At 41.6% G+C, this 6,899-nt stretch overlaps 1 non-coding gene across 1 annotated transcript; it reads right to left on the reverse strand.

The window, feature by feature from the left end:
• Positions 1 to 3,075: 3,075 nt before the first annotated feature.
• On the reverse strand, positions 3,076 to 3,183 carry LOC130948497 (small nucleolar RNA R71). Its single transcript, XR_009073077.1, has one exon. It is a non-coding gene; the product is annotated as a small nucleolar RNA R71 (small nucleolar RNA).
• Between the last annotated feature and the right edge of the window lie 3,716 nt (positions 3,184 to 6,899).

Below are 6,899 nucleotides of genomic sequence, written 5' to 3' on the forward strand. Positions count from 1 at the left end.
GGTCCGGAAGTGGATTTTTATGTCATTTACTCATCTCTGTAAACCTTAGGCTACTAGTTTTCTATAAGTAGGACCTTTTGCTATTGTATTTTCATCTTTGGACATCTAGTTCTTAGATCATTGGGAGGCTGGCCTCACGGCCATGCCTAGATCTTGGTTCTTCTGGTTCCCTCTCTGGGGCCGAAACCAATGATCACTTTTGTTCTTATGTATTTTCAACGGTGGAGTTTCTACACACCATAGATTAAGGTGTGGAGCTCTGCTGTACCTCGAGTATTAATGCAATTACTATTATTTTTCTATTCACTTCCGCTTGTTCTTTGTCCAAGATATCACTTGTTCTTCAACTGGATGAATGTGATGATCCGTGACACTCATCATCATTCTCACCTATGAACAAGGTGACTGACAACCACTTTTGTTCTACAAGCAACCAAGGCTCTAGTGAATATCTCTTGGATTCTTTAACCGGAATCTTCGTGGTATAGGCAAGAACTGATGGCGGCATTCAAAAGAATCCGGAAGGTCTAACCTTGTCTGTGGTATTTTGAGTAGGATTCAATGATTGAATGACTGTGACGTGCTTCAAACTCCTAGCAGGCGGGGCGTTAGTGACAGACGCAAAAGAATCACTGGATTCTATTCCGGCCTGACCGAGAACCGACAGCTGATTAGCCATATGCTGTGACAGAGCATAGGAACATTTTCACTGAGAGGATGGGAGGTAGCCACTGACAACGGTGAAACCCTACATAAGCTTGCCATGGAAAGGAGTAAGAAGGATTGGATGAAGACAGTAGGAAAGCAGAGAGACGGAAGGGAAGGCATCTTCATACGCTTATCTGAAGTTCCTACCAATGAATTACATAAGTACCTCTATCTTTATCTTTATGCTTTATTCGTATATCACTATACCCATTTGAGTCTGCCTGACTAAGATTTACAAGGTGACCATAGCTTGCTTCATACCAACAATCTCCGTGGGATCGACCCTTACTCGCGTAAGGTATTACTTGGACGACCCAGTGCACTTGCTGGTTAGTTGTGCAAAGTTGTGTAGTGATCACAATTTCGCGCACCAAGTTTTTGGCGCCGTTGCCGGGGATTGTTTGTGTATGGACAACTGACGGTTCATCTTGTTGCTTAGATTAGGTATTTTTTTTTCAGAGTTCTTAAAAATGAATTCTAGTGTTTCATGGTGATCTGTTGAAATCTGGCTGGCTGTGAAGCCATGTCTAATCTTATTGGACCGAGTTTTCAACTTATCATCACAAGAGCTTGTTGATTTCTATCAAACTTGCTATTGGAGCAATGATCTGCTAAGGCTTGGCTGGCCATTGGCCATGTCTAGTGTTTTGGACCGAAGCTTTCTTTGAGAGCTTGGCTGGCTGTGAAGCCATGTCTAATTCCTGGACCGGAGTCTTAGACTAGCATTGCAATGATTCCTGGAATTCAAATTAAGAATTCTGAAACCTTTATTTTCTATTTTCATATAATTTTCGAAAAAAAGCACAAAAAAATTTTAAAATCATAAAAACCAAAAATATTTTATGTTTCTTGTTTAAGTCTAGTGTCTAATTTTAAGTTTGGTGTCTTGCATGCCTTGTTTATTTGATCTTGGTTCTATTTTCAAGTCAATAGTACAGGGGACTGAAGATTCAGAACATGCAACAGAGGAATTACACAGAAAAAGCTGGGCGTTCAAAACGCCTAGTGAAGAAGGACAGACTGGCGTTTAAACGCCAGCCAGGGTACCTGGTTGGGCGTTTAACGCCCAAAAAGGTAGCATTTTGGGCGTTAAACGCCAGAATGGATACCATTCTGGGCGTTTAACGCCAGGATGGCACAAGGGGGAGGATTTTGTTTTCAAATCAATTTTTTTTTCCAAGTTTTCAAAGTTTTTCAAAATCAAATCTTTTTCAAATCAAATCTTTTCAATCAAATGTTTTCAAAATCAATTTCTTTCCTTTTTCAAAAGATACTTACTAACAATTAATGATTTGATTGAACATCTCAAGTATATTGCCTTTTCTGTTGAGAAAGGTTTAATGTTTGAATCATATCTTTTCTTGTTAGGCAAGTCATTAATTTTTAAAATCATATCTTTTAAAAATTGTTTTCAAATCACATCTTTTAAAATTGTTTTCAAATCATATCTTTTCAATCATATCTTTTTAATCACATCTTTTTCAAAATAAGTTTTCAATCAAATCTTTTTAATTTCTAATTTCAAAATCTTTTTCAAAAATCACTTGATTTCTTTTCCACTTTGAATTTTCGAAAATTATCAATCAATTTTTCAAAATGTTTTTGACATCTTTTTAATTAATTTTCGAAAATTCTCTTCCCCTCTTCTCACATCCTTTTATTTATGGAGTACCACTCCTTCTCAATGCACAATTCGAACTCTGTCTGATTAAGTTCGAATTCTTCTACCTCTTTCTTTTATTTTTCTGTTCCTCTGACACCTCAAGGAATCTCTATACTGTGACATAGAGGATTCCATATTTTCTTGTTCTCTTCTCTTTCATATGAGCAGGAACAAAGACAAAAGGCATTCTTGTTGAAGCTGACCCTGAACCTGAAAGGACCTTGAAGCGGAAGCTAAGAGAAGCTAAGACACAACTCTCTGTAGAGGACCTAACCGAATTCTTCAAAGAAGAAGAAGACATGGCAGCCGAAAACAACAACAATGCCAACAATGCAAGGAAGGTGCTGGGTGACTTTACTGCACCTACTCCCGACTTCTATGGGAGAAGCATCTCTATCCCTGCCATTGGAGCAAACAACTTTGAGCTTAAGCCTCAATTAGTTTCTCTAATGCAACAGAATTGCAAGTTCCATGGACTTCCACTGGAAGATCCTCATCAGTTCTTAGCTGAATTCTTGCAAATCTGTGACACAGTCAAGACTAATGGGGTTGACCCTGAGGTCTACAGACTTATGCTATTCCCTTTTGCTGTAAGAGACAGAGCTAGAATATGGTTGGACTCTCAACCTAAAGAAAGCCTGAACTCTTGGAAAAAGCTAGTCAATGCCTTCTTGGCAAAGTTCTTTCCACCTCAAAAATTGAGTAAGCTTAGAGTGGAAGTCCAAACCTTCAGACAGAAGGATGGAGAATCCCTCTATGAAGCTTGGGAAAGATACAAACAATTAATCAGAAAATGTCCTTCAGACATGCTTTCTGAATGGAGCATCATAGGTATTTTCTATGATGGTCTCTCTGAACTATCCAAGATGTCTTTGGATAGCTCTGCTGGAGGATCTCTTCATTTGAAGAAGACGCCTACAGAAGCTCAAGAGCTAATTGAAATGGTTGCAAATAACCAATTCATGTACACTTCTGAAAGGAATCCTGTGAACAATGGGACTAATCAGAAGAAAGGAGTTCTTGAGATTGACACTCTGAATGCCATATTGGCTCAGAACAAAATATTGACTCAACAAGTCAATTTAATTTCTCAAAGTCTGTCTGGAATGCAAAATGCACCAAGCAGTACTAAGGATGCTTCATCTGAAGAAGAAGCTTATGATCCTGAGAACCCTTCAATGGAAGAGGTGAATTACCTAGGAGAACCCTATGGAAACACCTATAATTCTTCATGGAGAAATCACCCAAATTTCTCATGGAAGAATCAAGAGAAACCTCAACAAGGTTTCAACAACAACAATGGTGGAAGAAACAGGTTTAGCAATGGCAAACCTTTTTCATCATCTTCTCAGCAACAGACAGAGAACTCTAAGCAGAATACCTCTGACTTAGCAACCATGGTCTCTGATCTAATCAAGACCACTCAAAGTTTCATGACTGAAACAAGGTCCTCCATTAGGAATTTGGAGGCACAAGTGGGACAGCTGAGTAAGAAAATTACTGAACTCCCTCCAAGTACTCTTCCAAGCAATACAGAAGAAAATTCAAAAGGAGAGTGCAAGGTCATCAACATGGCCGAATTTGGAGAGGAAGGAGAGGAAGTGAACGCCACTGAGGAAGACCTCAATGGGCGTGCACTGACCTCCAATAGGTTCCCTAATGAGGAACCATGGGAATCTGAGGCTCAAAATGAGACCATAGAGATTCTATTGGACCTACTTCTGCCCTTCATGAGCTCTGATGAGTATTCTTCCTCTGAAGAGGATGAGTATGTCACTGAAGAGCAAGTTGCTAAATATCTTGGAGCAATCATGAAGCTAAATAACAAGTTATTTGGAAATGAGACTTGGGAGGATGAACCCCCTTTGCTCACCAAGGAACTGGATGACTTGTCTAGGCAGAAATTACCTCAAAAGAAACAAGATCCTGGGAAGTTTTCCATACCTTGTACCGTAGGCACCATGACCTTCAAGAAGGCTCTGTGTGACTTAGGGTCAAGTGTAAACCTCATGCCTCTCTCTGTAATGGAGAAGCTAGGGATCTTTGAGGTACAAGCTGCAAGAATCTCACTAGAGATGGCAGACAATTCAAAGAAACAAGCTCATGGACTTGTAGAGGATGTTCTGGTGAAGATTGAAGACCATTACATCCCTGCTGATTTCATAGTCCTAGAGACTGGGAAGTGCATGGATGAATCTATCATCCTTGGCAGACCCTTCCTAGCCACAGCAAAGGCTGTGATTGATGTTGATGGAGGTGAACTGATCATTCAAGTGAATGAAAAATCCTATGTGTTTAAGACTCAAGGATATCCCTCTGTCACCATGGAGAGGAAGCATGAAGAGCTTCTCTCAAATCAGAGACAAACAGAGCCCCCACAGTCAAACTCTAAGTTTGGTGTTGGGAGGCCACAACCAAACCCTAAGTTTGGTGTTGAACCCCCACATTCAAACTCTAAGTTTGGTGTTGGGAGGTTCCAACATTGCTCTGAGAAAATGTGAGGCTCCATGAGAGCCCTCTGTCAAGCTACTGACATTAAAGAAGCGCTTGTTGGGAGGCAACCCAATGTTATATTTATCTATTTCTCTTTGTTATTTTATGTTTTTTTTTTAGGTTGATGATCATAAGAAGACACAAAATCAATTGAAAAAGCAAAAACGGAATGAAAAATAGGAAGAAAAACAGCACACCCTGGAGGAAGAACCCACTGGCGTTTAAACGCCAGTGAGGCTAGCAGTTGGGCGTTTAACGCCCAGTCTGGCACCATTCTGGGCGTTTAACGCCAGAAAGGGGCACCAGACTGGCGTTAAACGCCAGAAAAGGGCAAGAACCTGGCGTTAAACGCCAGGAATGGGCACCAGCCCGGCGTTTAACGCCAGAAATGGCTCAAAACGTGATTTTGAATGCCATTTGGTGCAGGGATGAATTTTCCTTGACACCATAGGATCTGTGGACCCCACAGGATCCCCACCAACCCCACCACTCTCTCTCTCTTCTACACCCATTCACCAATCACCTCAATACCTCTTCCCCAAAAACCCTTCACCTATCAACTCCCATCTTTCTCTTCACCACTCACATCCATCCTTCATAAAACCCCACCTACCTCACCCTTCAAATTCAAACCACTTTCCCTCCCAAACCCACCCATAATAGCCGAACCCTATCCCCCCTCTCTCCTATAAATACCCTTCTTCACCCCTTCATCTTTACACAACCTAAACACCACTTCTCCCCCTCTTTGGCCGAACACAAAAGCCATTCTCTTCTTCCTCATTTCTTCTTCTTCTACTCTCTTCTTTCTTCTTTTGCTCGAGGACGAGCAAACCTTTTAAGTTTGGTGTGGTAAAAGCGTTGCTTTTTCGTTTTTCCATAACCATTTATGACATCCAAGGCCGGAGAAACCTCTAGAAAGAGGAAAGGGAAGGCAAAAGCTTCCACCTCCGAGTCATGGGAGATGGATAGATTCATCTCAAGGGTGCATCAAGACCACTTCTATGAAGTTGTGGCCTTGAAGAAGGTGATCCCCGAGGTCCCCTTTTCACTCAAAAAGGGTGAATATCCGGAGATCCGCCATGAGATCCGAAGAAGAGGTTGGGAAGTGCTTACCAACCCCATTCAACAAGTCGGAATCTTGATGGTTCAAGAGTTCTATGCCAATGCATGGATCACCAAGAACCATGATCAAAGTGTGAACCCGGATCCAAAGAATTATCTTACTATGGTTCGGGGGAAATACATGGATTTTAGTCCGGAAAATGTAAGGTTAGCATTCAACTTGCCCATGATGCAAGGAGATGAACATCCTTACACTAGAATGGTCAACTTTGATCAAAGGTTGGACCAAGTCCTCACAGTCATATGTGAAGAGGGCGCACAATGGAAGAGAGATTCAAGAGGGAAGCCGGTTCAATTGAGAAGGCATGACCTCAAGCCCGTGGCTAGAGGATGGTTGGAGTTTATCCAACGCTCAATCATTCCCACTAGCAACCGGTCCAAAGTTACTCTAGACCGGGCCATCATGATTCATAGCATCATGATTGGAGAAGAAGTGGAAGTTCATGAGGTCATAGCAACTCTACAAGGTGGTGGACAAGTCCTCTACCTTAGCAAGATTAGCCTTTCCTCACCTCATTTGTCACCTCTGTTATTCAGTTGGAGTTGACATAGAAGGAGACATCCCCATTGATGAGGACAAGCCCATCACTAAGAAAAGGATGGAGCAAACAAGAGACCCCTCTCATCATGAGATCCCTGAGATACCTCAAGGGATGCACTTTCCTCCACAAGACTATTGGGAGCAACTAAACACCTCCCTAGGAGAATTGAGTTCCAACATGGGACAACTAAGGGTGGAGCACCAAGAGCATTCCATCCTCCTCCATGAAATTAGAGAAGATCAAAGAATCATGAGAGAGGAGCAACAAAGACAAGGAAGAAACATTGAGGAGCTCAAGCACTCCATAAGACCTTCAAGAGGAAGAACAAGCCGCCATCACTAAGGTAGACCCGTTCTTTAATCTCCTTG

Source organism: Arachis stenosperma, chromosome 1 (genome assembly GCF_014773155.1).
Source record: "Arachis stenosperma cultivar V10309 chromosome 1, arast.V10309.gnm1.PFL2, whole genome shotgun sequence".
Taxonomy (NCBI): domain Eukaryota; kingdom Viridiplantae; phylum Streptophyta; class Magnoliopsida; order Fabales; family Fabaceae; genus Arachis; species Arachis stenosperma.